This window comes from Sminthopsis crassicaudata, chromosome 4 (genome assembly GCF_048593235.1).
Source record: "Sminthopsis crassicaudata isolate SCR6 chromosome 4, ASM4859323v1, whole genome shotgun sequence".
Classification (NCBI taxonomy): domain Eukaryota; kingdom Metazoa; phylum Chordata; class Mammalia; order Dasyuromorphia; family Dasyuridae; genus Sminthopsis; species Sminthopsis crassicaudata.
The window spans coordinates 168,633,579-168,646,537 of NC_133620.1; the positions used below are offsets into that span (position 1 = coordinate 168,633,579).

A 12,959-nucleotide genomic window follows, 5' to 3' on the forward strand; every position below is an offset into this window, starting at 1 on the left:
GCTATCCAAGATACAGAGTTTTAACAGCTTAATAACTTGTTGCCTCTTGAAGCTTCTAAGAATTTAGGAAACTTCTCTTTAGTCATCCAAATGAGTTGTTAGCCATATTTCCAGAAATTCTGTCCTTCAATATATTTTTCACTTTTCACCTCCCAAATATTTCCTCTTTCTTCTTTTTCCAACCCACCTACCCCCTTTTGTCTTACTGGTTTTTATAGACCCAGGTCACTAACTACAACTTTACTTTCCTTTTTCTTGAGTTAACTCCATTGTCTCTTCAGGTTTCCTCTATAAATAGCAACTGAAATCCCTGACATAAAAGTGGAAACAATACTTAAATCTCTACCTGCAGGTATCATTGCAAGATCTGTATCCCAAAGACATTCCAAAAAAGAGAAAATGATCTATTTGCACAAAAATATTTATAGCAGCTTTTTTCTTAGTGATTAAGAATTGGAAATCAAAGAGATGACCAATTGGGGAATAAGCTGTGGTATGATTGTAATGGAATATTATTGTGCTATAAGAAATGACAAGCAGGATGATTTCAGAAAGACTTACATGAACTGATGCACAGTGAAGTGAACAGAACCAGGAGAATGTTGTACACAGTAAAAATATTGTTCCATGAGGAGCTAGCTATTAACAGCTATTAACTATTAACAGCAATATATGACCCAAGATAATTCCAAAGGACTGATGATGAAGCATATCATCTGCCTTCAGAGAAAGTACTCATATTAACTGAATACAGACTGCAGCATGCTATTTTTCACTTTCTTTTTTTTTTTTTCTTTCATTGGGACTTGTTATGCAAAATGACTAATATGAAAAGTTTTAGATAATTGCACATATATGATCCATATCTGATTGCTTTGCTGTCTTGGAGATTAGGGAAAGGCTGGAAGGATGAAGAGACAATTCAGAACTCAAAACTTTTTTTAATGTTAATAATTCTTTTAAAGAAATTAAAGCAAAAATCTATACTTCAGAATACTTTCTTTTAGTTACAGCTAATGTTCAACAACAAATGAGTATTGGTTATATCTAATGAGTGGTCTGATGTTCACTGTAAAGCAGAGCACCTGTCACCTGCATCGTTCATTTTACAACTTCAGACTCTGGGTTGAATATGGTACATACAGAGTTTTTCTACACCCCGCCCCCTTGAAGGCAAGGGATTTAAAAGACTCTATACTTCAAATGCCCATCAGTCAAGCACATAACTTGCAGTAAATAGACACATATAAAAATGTGTTGATCAAACAACAGTAAATACTGACTTAAGTTTTAAATGAACCTCAGAGTGAGTAAATGTGTCTTTCCTGACTCATCTTGTAAATTAAAATAGTCACCTCAAGGAGATGTTTTTCTACAGTTTTGATCTTACCTCAACACCACTCTCCACTCCCTCATCAGACAGGATTTCACTCACAGATTTCATACTGAACATTGGCTGAAATAGATACAATCCACTTTCTAATCTGTTTCTAATCTGTTATCAATAAAATGAGTGTAGCCTCAATACAATAAAGAGCCATTATGAAAACATTACCTGAAGTAAGAAACTTCTTTTATAAAATACATCTTTCTCCTCCTTCAATCAACTCAATAAGATATGCAATTCAATTTTATTTATCATATTATGCCTGTAAAAAAAAAATCATGTTTTTCTCTAAACTCTAAAATTCTTTATCTATCAAAGAATGATCCAGATTTTTTATAATGGAGTCCCTTCCTAGGAAGACCCTAATCTTCTGAATATGCCATTGGTCACAAAGTACACTAGAAATGAAACTGTGGGTGGATTAGTCCAAATCTGTACCCATCACTGGAAAAATTTAATGGGCATACTCCACCAGACCAGCAATATAACATTCTTGATGTAGACAAAACATGAAAAAATGATGCATTAAAATGTACTCTACATGACCTTAAAATAAGTTAATGCAACCAGATTCTGCAAAGAGAGCTGGTTTGGGGATCAGGTTTTGAATCTGGCTTTGCAATTTACTACAACTCACTTTAGCTCTTTAGGACTGCTTCCACCTCTGTAAAAGGATAAAGTTAGACTACATCAGTGGTGTCAAACTTAGGAAGAAATAGAAGTCTATGACTTAGAAAACCACAAATTAGCATTATCTTCGTTGTATTTTGTTAAACATTTCCCAATTACATTATAATCTAGTTCAGGTCATACTCAGGAGTTTGGTAGGCTGCTACCTTTGAGACTGGGTGAAATCTAAGATACCTTCTACCCTCTAATAATCTTTGATCTATGATTTTTCTAGAAAAGTCTGGCTCACTGGCTCCCAACAATGGTTTAGACCCTATCTCTTTCCCCTCATAATTTGAAAATATTACACTGTCATTATAGTATAATAGGGTATTAAAGAACTCTTAATAAACTACTAAAAAGGTAGTGTGACTTAGCAGATAAAGGGATAGTCCTACATTCAGGAAGACTGCTCAGTGTCTTCAGGCAATTTCCTAATAATACTTGCATAGCTCTGCATGTGTATGTGCATGTATATACATATACATACATATATACACACACATGCATGTGTTCTTTTCAACAGCGATAGGTAGAATTATTAGCCCCATTTTTACAGATGAAGAAGTTAAGATTTAGAAGATTCAAATGACTGGCCTAAGGTCTAATTCTGTACCAGTATTTAAACCAGATCTTCTTGATTGCTAAGATTAACAAGCTGAAAGATCTGCACACCAAACCTTCCTACATCAACCAGGAAGAAATGACATCTGGATCAAAAAAAAAAACCACGTAAACTCTTTTAAGGCAAAAACTTCCAACACAGTAGTCACTAGGTAAAAGCTGGTTAACTAACCTGCAGAAATATAGCTTATATTCACATCTAATTCATAGAGCCAATTTTTGGCACTGAGGATTCAAAAAGGTAACGCCCAACCTCCACAATATAACTACTTATAAACCAACTGTCTTCACTAAGCTGAGAAACTTTTATTTGGAAAAGAAAATTCCATTCTTCTTCATACTCAACAATTTTAATTTTGACTGTGTAGCAGCTTCATCAGAAGGAATAAAAGCAATCAAAGAAAAAAACAAAACTCAAAATAATTAACTTGTAAAGTTAGATATAGACAAGAGTTGAAAATTATGAATACAGAGTAGGGCATAGTGGAAAGAATACCAAATTTATATATAGTCTGAGGATCCAAATTAGAATCCAGACCTTAAACAACTAAAGTTTCAGGAGAATGCATTTTTTCAAGTCTGGGAGGGAGAGGGAGGGACAGTGAACCAAAGGGCAAGAGATCTAAATTCTCTTTCTGACTCAATCAGTGAAGTTCTAATTTACCCTAGCAAGTCACTCCCTCCATCTGAGCCTCCTTTTCCTTGCCCATAAAATGAGTTAGATCATCTCTCAATTTACATCTTACAACTATAACATTCCATGATTCTAGTCATTTAATTTTTAACCTATGTTTCTTTAATAAATTCCTATAACTCCTATATTAATTACAGTCTATGTTCTCATTACTCCAATTTTCCTACAGACCATCAACCTATCATTTTTGTTACTAAAATCAATACTGTTCCAATTTGGAACATTTGTTTATGTTATTTACTACTACCATTTAAATATGCAATTTTGATCCAACCCAGTTTTACATACATACGCACACACATACACAAACAGCTTTGAACATTAGAATTGTATAAAAATGTGATCTTTACCCTATTTAAAAGACAAAAGAGACATCTATATGAAAGAGGCCTATCTAAAAACCAGAAGCCACATATTCTTTTATAGAAATCCTATTTTAATATTTTGAAAAGTCACAATACTCTTTAAAACAAATCACTTAGGAATTAACTCTATACTTTATCCTTGATATTTCTCTTTTACAAAGATAATTTCAACAAACTACTATGTCTTAATATGCAACATCCTGCACTCTTTATGCATAAAGAAAATATGTTTGTGTCTGCAGTGTTTTTATGTTTATTTTTTCTCCATGCTGTCTGTGCTGAACTACAGAGAAGGTTAATATCTGTAAGAGTGGGGAACAAATCTGTTTAGTATGTTGAGTGCAGTGTTGAAGATAGCTCCACAAGTTGATGGATATAATAAATACTTTTTCATTTACATTATTTTCTTGGTTATTTATAACTTGGAGGGTTTTTTTAAAACCTTATTTACATGTGCTATAATGTTGCCACTCAATCTGAATTAATCCTGATCATTAAGAGCAGATGAAGTGAAAGAAAATAAGAAAAGTAAGCCATACAAAAGATTTATATATGCTGTAAATTCCCTGGGAACAGAAGTAATCTTGTCATAAATTATCTGAAATTCATTTCTTTCTTGTACCCCACTATGTACAGTACACAAAAACATATTAGTGTTCTGTATACAGTAGGCACTTAATGTTTCTTGACAATGAATGAAATAGTAGAATATCAACTGGTTGACATCCTATACCCATTGTCACCAATTACCTCCCACTGACCTCACATATCCTTCATCCAGAAAACAAAACAAAACAAAACACAACCCTAGAGAAGAGATGGGTTACAAAAAAAAAAAAAAAAAAAAAAAAGAAAGCAAGAAAGAAAGGAAAAAAAAAAACCAACAACAACAAAAACCCACCTTATGGGACTCCAGCTGAAAACTCTGAATTGTCTCTACCATAGAAAAATTGGCACATAATACACTAGAAAGTCACTATAACTCTATTACGCTATGGAGTAGTTTGAGGCAGATTATCTTGGCCCTTCACCAAGGGGGGTTTAGTTACCCAAAGGATCTCATTATAAACTTCTTTCTGTTCCCAAAGAGCAGTTATAGTGAGGATGCAGTGGAAGATGTTTCAGAATACTGTTATTATGCAAATTTAAAATATTTCATTCCAGTTCCCCAGTACTTAAGAATAAGACAATCTAACTCCTGTAATGAATATGTGCAATTGAAATGCTAGTTAAGAACCTGCCAACTAGAAAAGAATTAAAGATAAACTTAAGGGTTATTTAAAACTGTCCATTCAAACCCTCTTTAGACAAATAGGGGAATAGGTGATGGGGGGAAGAGACACCAGCAGACCTCCACCTAAAAAACCCCTAGGACATTTTCTCCCCAGGACAAAGCCTCCAGGATATGTCCAGAATTTTTATCCTTGAAGATGAAAAGTAAACATATATTCACAAAGTACACCAGATCCTTTTCTTCACTCAATGTTTCAATTTGTGTCAGGCACAGGGAAGCCTCATACTTTATTTATATAACTCACAACATTTATGTTATGGCAAGAAACCTATGAAAGAAATTACAAAGGATGCTACTCCATTAAGTTCTAATCTAACATCTCATTGGGATTTCTAAGTGACTCAGGGTTCTTCAAAAGCTCTTCCAGAGGAACAAAAGTTCTAAGTCGGCTTTCCAAAGGCCAACCTGGTTATACCAGTAGACTGGCCATGTAGTGACAAATTCTTTGGCCATAGTAAATGATGCAAAGAAAAATAAAAAGATGAATTTCAGTTACATGTAGCCCTTTTCTTTTGCAGTGACAGTGGCAGACAGGCAGAAAAGGTGACCAAAAATTTTCAGAATCAAACAGATTTTAGATCCTCCATAATTTTTAACATCACCTTTGACATCTAACTGTGAGATCACTGTCCAAAGACCTATGGTTCAGTAATACTACAGGAAGAACTGAAATTAATCATGACATTTGTGATGCAATGAAATCAGTAGGAGAAAAACAGAAAAGACAATTAAATGAAAAGATGGCTTACAGTTTTTTCTTGAAAACAAATTAAAGAGATGTGGGTGTTGGGTTTGAGTGTCATGTCACCAAAGACAACAAGAAACATCAGTGCATGAGATATTTAATCAGCCCTAAATTCACTGTTCACTATAAAAATATATCACTAATATAAAACACACACACACACACACACACACACACACACCCCTAATGATAAGTAAAATCTATGTATCTGTTGCAGAGGTTTAAACATCCTCCAAATGAAATAAACATATACTTTGATATTTAATGACTTAATACAAAAGTAAAAAGGTGGAAACAGTGAAAAATGTTAGAAAATATGAATCAGTGTTAGGATGCAAAAAGCCAAAAACATGTAGACTATATAAAAGCGTCATCACTACATATGAATATTAAAAAAAAAATACCAGAAAGCACTCAATGAGCACCAAATTGCATAACAAAAGATAAAATTGATTATATTTTAATAAACAGGAAACACCTCATTACTGACTTGGGGTTCATTTTTCAATCATCTGTATATCATTTTGAAGACTGACTTACTAAAGAGAAAATTAAAATTAGTACAAAACTAAAAGAAAAATAAGAAAAGGATATGGTATAAAAGTATAATAACTCTTATCCTGACCTATTTAATAACTTATGAAAATGAGATATGGATGGAAAAAAGGCCACAGATTTGGCCAATAAGAGCATATAGAATTTCAATCATGTGAAATAACCACATTAAGAAAGTACCTTATATTTTAATTATAAAACATTTTATATATTTACCAAGAAAAAAATATATATATATATGGTCAAGATCAACGGAATATAAATGTCTTCAGTAAATCTTTTGAAGGATGTGGGTAGCTTATGAGTGGTATCACTGTAAAGAAAAAGCAGAGGAAAAAAAAATCTAAGAAAGGCTGGTGAGCAACCTAACTAAATAAAGTCACCCCAAACATATTTAAGATTGAAAATTGGAAGAATCACAGAGGAAAAATGGAAACATTCTGCAAATATTTTTATAACATATACAAATATGTCTATATGTATGTATGTATAGACATACACATATAGTTAAACCATCAATGACTACAACAGTCATTATATTTGGATTCTAACATTACAGTCCTAGATGAACTTAGAAAAGGTAGAAATGGCACCAAAAAGAATAAAGATGGGAAAAGAGCTAGAAGAGATAACAAAAAAATTCATGCTGGAAGTGACACAATTGTGGGGGTACTAAAGAGATCTATTCAAAAGATAACTGAAAATGAGGAAGAAACCCAAGGCATAAGGGGAGGGGAAAAAAATCTCAGACCTAATAACATCAAAATAAGGCAACCAAAAACATCAGCATATACCAAACTATATTCCAATTTCCCAAAAAGCAGAAAATTTATAGAAATCCTCTATAGAGGGAGAGAGAATACCCATTTTTAAGGAAGACATCAGTAAAAAACAGGAAGGCCTTTACAATCGATATTCCAGAGGTCCCATCTTTACCAAAAACTACCTGAAAGAACTTTTGAATACAAGACCCCACTTTCTATTGTTTTTGCTAACAAAGAAACATTTGATTCCATACAGAAAAATATAGCCTTAACCTTATTTGACAATCATCTGATCAAAAATAATACAGGGAGATACATGCTAGCCAAAGGTATTCACTAATGTCATAGAAAAGATTCTGTATAGCTTTCCAGCTAAAGAAGATCCCTCTGGATAATGAGCTCCTAACAAGTGCTCCTAATGGTAGATGCATCATGATAGTTGTTAGAAGAAATCCACAACCACTCAAAAGAATTTGGACCATCTACACAGGAAAAATCAAGTGGATAAAAAAATTACCATCATCCAGACTATATTACATGTTAGTTAGATAGGCAACCTACAGAATTTGTCCATCTGTGTATATATAACTTGATCAGACAGTATAAAAGGACAAGCTGTGCACAAAACCAAATGGGAGGAGAAATTGCAAAGTAACTTTCATGACCCCAAATTTCTGCTGGAAACAATTGTTCATCTTTATAATATCAATATTGTGTCAGTGTTATTGTATGCTTGTGAAGTCATCTAAAACTGACAATTATCAAAGAATTAAAAATGAATATCACTCAAAGGGCAATATAGAGGAACAGTAGTGGGTGTGAATAAGGTACAACATAAATAAAATTAGGAATCTAAAAGAAATAAAGTAGGTCCCCACAGAAATGTATGATCAAAAAATTAGGAATATGTGTAGACAACTTCTATATTTTCCTGTTATCTTATGCTTGTGTGGAGAAAGCAAAGAAGATGTCTAGCACATCCCACCAACTCCTCCTATACTCAGAGGAGACCATGGAAAAGTCACATAGGGCAGACAAGTATGGATGGTTTATGCTCTACATCTACAGAAGAAACATGCACACTGATGAAATCACAGAGGTATTTGAATATCACAGAAACAAGAGATTTACTTCCACAATTTCTGCATTGAAAACGTAAGTTCTAAAGAGACAACAAAGTGAATCTGTGAACTAATTCTCTCCAACAACACTTGTAACTCATTTGTGTCTGCCCATCCTGTGCAATTCTTGTCAACATTCTCCCAAAAGTTAGGGGGTAGGGAGTGGTCTACCATATTTGCAAGAGGCTTTCCTTGATTTTTCCTGACATTTTGAGGATCCAGGATAGCCTTCGGATTGTCCACCTGTCATTCCTTGCCACATGACCAATAAAATTTTCTTCCTATAATACAATTTCTTTGATGTCATACTTTATAACTTGTTTAAAACTAACGTGCAGTCTGAAATGAAATGAAGTTTTAAATTGCCCCAAACAGTAGCCACATCAAAAACAAAAACAACCTGCCTTTTACACACTTTAAAAAGTCTATGATGAAAGTCATCTGCTGTACTAAATCTCTATTATCTGTCAGGTTTTAAATCTAACAATTCTCAAAAAAAAAATTCAGCACGTGGAGAGGAGATGGGGGAGACAGAACTGCTATAATTACTATCTTTCCATATGTGCAAAGGGTTTTTTAATTATAAAAAGCTCTTTCAAAATAAATCTGATTTCTTTCAAATTGATAATTTCTAAGAATCATAAAGGATTATTTAAGCAGTAGAGATTTAGAAATCAAACACTCTCATTTTTCAGAGAAGACAACTGACATTATTCAAAGTATATTTATTAGGGACTAAAAGAAGCATCATTAAGTCAAACTGCTGTTCCATTTCTTAATGTTTTAAAAAATATATAAATATTAGTCTCTGTATATTGACAAAATTTACTTTCAAGTAAGTCTATTTTGTCCTAAAACTCAAAATAGCATTAAGCTGTGCTGGGGGCTGACTAAAAACACAGCTTCACTCACAATAACTATAAATACTTGTTGCTTATCCAGTGACCTTTGGAACTCATGAAAAGGCATAAATGTATGGGTTCTAATCGTACCTTCATTCCTCTATGATTTAGCAAATTCACTGTTCTTAGGTACCCAGCATTCCACATCCACTCTTGGACACTGGCTGAGGGTTCCTAATTACTTCCAGGTCTAAATAGATACTTTCCTCCAAGTAAAGGCCAGACTTTATTTTGCCTTCCGAACTTGAAGACGCGACTTTAACCACTAGAGGTCTCTCCTTGGCCAGTTTTGCACGTACGCTATTTTTTTTGCTGCACTTGAAACTTTCCGGAGAAATGCTCTCTCCTCGACTCAGCCTGGTTTTTTTTTTTTTGTTTTTGTTTTGTTTTGTTTTGTTTTTTTCCTGAAAAACTTGCGCAAAAATCCACGCGACCGAGGTTCTTCAACAACCACGTCTCTGGCTATACCAGATCCGAAAAGACGGCATCTCCAACGATGCTCTAAGTGTTTTATAAAGAAACTAACCAACCTGCAAAACCCGAGGCGGGTTATAAACACTACCATCACCACCCCCCAACCCACTCCCCAAGGTTCTTTCTTTTCAAGTGAATTTCACATCTGTTATCTTTCTTGTGAAGTTGGGGAAGAATTAGAAATCTATTTCCGCCTCAGTTGCGGCGCACTTTCCTTTCTCAATTTTTTTCTTCTTTCTTTCTTTTCTTTTCTTTTTTCTTTCTTTCTTTCTTGCCTTTTTCTTTTTTTTTTTTTTGAAAAGGGGGAAAAAAACAAGGCGGTAAAGGGAGGGATGGATCCTGCGCTGGGGGAGGGGAAGGGAAGGGCCGGGGTGTTCAATGCGCCTGAGGAAGTTGCATAAGGAAAGAGACTCCGTTTTTTTTTTTTTTTTTTTTTCTGTTTTTTTTTTTTTTTTTTTTTCGGGTGCTCTTCTCTAACAAAGTCGGCGGCGTGTCCGGGGAGCGGGAAGTGAGGAGGAGACGCCGGGATATATTACCACTATCTCCCCGGGACCGAGGCAAGCCCGAGTCATACCCACCCCGTAGAGAGAGTGCAGACGGACTCCCAGACACCCCCACCCCTCCTTGGGGAAGGCGGAAAGGAAACCGCCCTCTTTTTAAACTTTCTCTCACGGTCCAACCGTGGGTCGGGCTCGAGCCAAAAGGGGAAAAAAATCATTGGGACTTTCTTTTAAAATCTGTACGGGTAATAAAAGTTTTGCAAACGCTCGAAGTTCATGCTCCCCCACTTCCCCCGCCCCGCACCCTCTCTATCCTCACCTTGGGGTGCGCGGCGGCAACCTCTGCTTCGTAGCTTCCCAACTCACTTCGCCCCCCCACCCCGCCGCTTCACATCCCCAAGCCGGCCTCGACTTCCCCGCCCCCCCATCCTCAGTCTCCCGCCAGCCGCTGGGCGGGTGGCGGGCCCAGCACCCCTCAGCCCCGGGCGGCTGCACCCGCACGCGCGGCAGGCGCCCGGGCGCAAGCTGGACTTTGCCTCTATCTCTTCCCCCCCTCACCACACACACCCATACACACACGTATATACACACATACACATAAGCCCCCTTTTCCCTTCCCCCAAATCGGGGCGTAAACAAGTTGGGGAGAAGCTGCCGCCACCGCGTCTTTCCTTCCCCTCCACCTCCTCCTTCTCCCCGCCGCGGCTGCACACTCACTTACACTCACACACCCGCGCCCGCACCCGGCCGAGTGCAGTGAGCCGGCAGCGGCGGCGGCGGCGGCGGCAGCGGCAGCGGCAGCGGCAGCCCAGACCCAGGCGGTCCTCCAGCAGCCCCCTCCACCTTCCCCTTGCTCCTGAGCCCCCCCCCCCAAAAAAAAAACGGGACCCGAGGGCCCCCGGCGCCTCCCGCCCCCGAGCACTTTCCTGCCTCTGGCAAAAATAAACTGGGGTGTGTGTGTATGTGTATGAGGGAAGGAGGGGGGTATTTTTGTGCAACTTTCCCAAAATGGCGGAAATTGGAGCTGATCTATATTAAATTCTCACACACTCCGTAGGAAAGGAGGAGGAGGAGGAGGAGAGAAGAAGAAAATGAAAACTACCCCCCCCTTCCTTTTCCTCCTCCTCCTCCTCCTCTTCCCTTCTCTCCTCTCCCTCCTCCGTGTGTGTGCGCGAGCGAGTGTGTGAGTGCGTGTGCGCGCCGTGGGTCGGAGAGGCCTTTCCACCGCGCACACACCGAGCACACCCTGGGGGAGACGCGCTTGTACATTCAACCAGTCTATTCTCCGCAACCCGAGTAGGGAGAAAGTCCCCCGGCCTCTTTTTCCCACTGCCTCGAGCTCCCGGACTTGTCCTGCTAGCTCGCCCGCTCGCTCTCCTCTCCCGTGCGCTCGCTCGGCACAAAGGCCACCCCAGGAGGGGGGGGAGCGGAGAGGAGAAAAAGGGGGCCGAGAACCGAGAGTCGGGGCCCGGGGGTGGGGGGGGGAGAAGATCGGCCCAGGAAGACCTGCCTCTCCTCCCGTCCTCCCCCCTCGTCTCGTCACCCTTCCCCACCCTCGGCCACCACCTACCCCCCCTTTCGTCCCCTCCCCGTTCACCGCCTCCCCCCCCTCCCCGGGCTGCGGCTCCGCTGCACCCACACATGCACGCACCCGGGGCCGGCGACACAGCGCTCCCCACCCTCCCCTCCCCCTCCCCGCACCAACCCCGCGCTCAGTATCAGAAAAGAGACCAAAGTGACCATCTCCGGGGGGTGGGGGGGGCACGCGGGGGAGGGGGCACCCCCACGCATCCCAGAGCCTGTGCGCCTGGCGAGAGCCTTCAGGCGGCCGAGCTGAGCCCCGGCTCCCCTCCTCGCAGTCCCCCACACCCTCCTCCGTGTGCAAGCCAAAGGGAAAAAAAAATACAAGTCTCTCCTCCTTCTCCCCCCCCCATTTTTTTTTCCTTTCTCTTTTCTCTCTCTTTTGTTCCTCTTTCACACTCTCACACACTCTACTTCGGAGGGTGATGCCCAGAGACTCCCCTCTCCAGCCATTTCCGAGTCACTTGCCCACTTTTTCCCCGGGATTAAGTTTGCTCCTCTTTCCCAGAGGCGGAGAGAAGTGGGGGAAAAGCCCCTTCTGTCCTTTTCCCCTCCCCTGATCGTTTCACAAGAGGAGGGTGCGCTTCCTTCCTTCTATAGATCTCTGAACTTTCATCTTCACCCAGAAAAATAAATGAATGGCTTTGGCACGTACAAATCTTCGGATTAATTAGAGATTAGATCAGATCAACCGCTTCTTACCCCCAAATTTTCTCTTTTTTTTTTCTCCGTCTCACGAGTAGTCCTGACAAATGGTCCAGGGCTGTGGGCGCAGTGCGCATGTGCGCGTAGAGTCAGGGCTGGGGAGAGGGGAAACTGCGCTGCTGCTGCTGCTGCTGCTGCTGCTAGGGCTGCTGCTGCTGCTGCTGCTGCTGCTAGTGCTAGTGAGGCGGCTGCTGCTGCCGCCGCCGCCGCCGCCGCCGCCGCTGCCGCTGCCGCCGCCGTCGCCACCGCCGCTGCTGCTGGGGTGTCTCATTCTTGCTTCCCTGTTACTGCTGCTTCGCCTTCGCGGCTGAAAAGCAGCATTTAAAAAAGCCTGTTAGCAAATGCAGCGACCAGCAGATACTATTTCAGGTGCATCTTTTCTATAGCCTTGTCAAAGGACTCGGAGCCGTTAAGGCACAGTAAAATGCAGAGACACAGACACACACACACCTCACCAAATGGTAATGAGTGACCAGGTTTTAGATTTCTTTGTTTATTTATTTATTTATTTATTACTTTACTTTTCTTAAAGCAGTATTCATGGCCGCTAATCGTCTCTCGGCTTATTAAATGTATGCA

General features: G+C 39.7%; 1 protein-coding gene across 4 annotated transcripts in view; it reads right to left on the reverse strand.

Annotated features, from left to right (window-relative positions):
* L3MBTL3 (L3MBTL histone methyl-lysine binding protein 3) overlaps positions 1–12,507 on the reverse strand; it is a 144,685-nt gene extending 132,178 nt beyond the window's left edge. For 2 of the 4 annotated variants that reach the window (XM_074309862.1, XM_074309859.1), the window contains exon 1: positions 12,378–12,507. The gene's annotated coding sequence lies outside the window, so the exon portion shown is untranslated. Of the gene's footprint in view, positions 1–9,210; positions 10,373–10,815; positions 10,837–12,377 lie in introns of those variants that run through there. The other 2 variants (XM_074309861.1, XM_074309860.1) reach the window with 2 other exon arrangements.
* Positions 12,508–12,959: the final 452 nt, after the last annotated feature.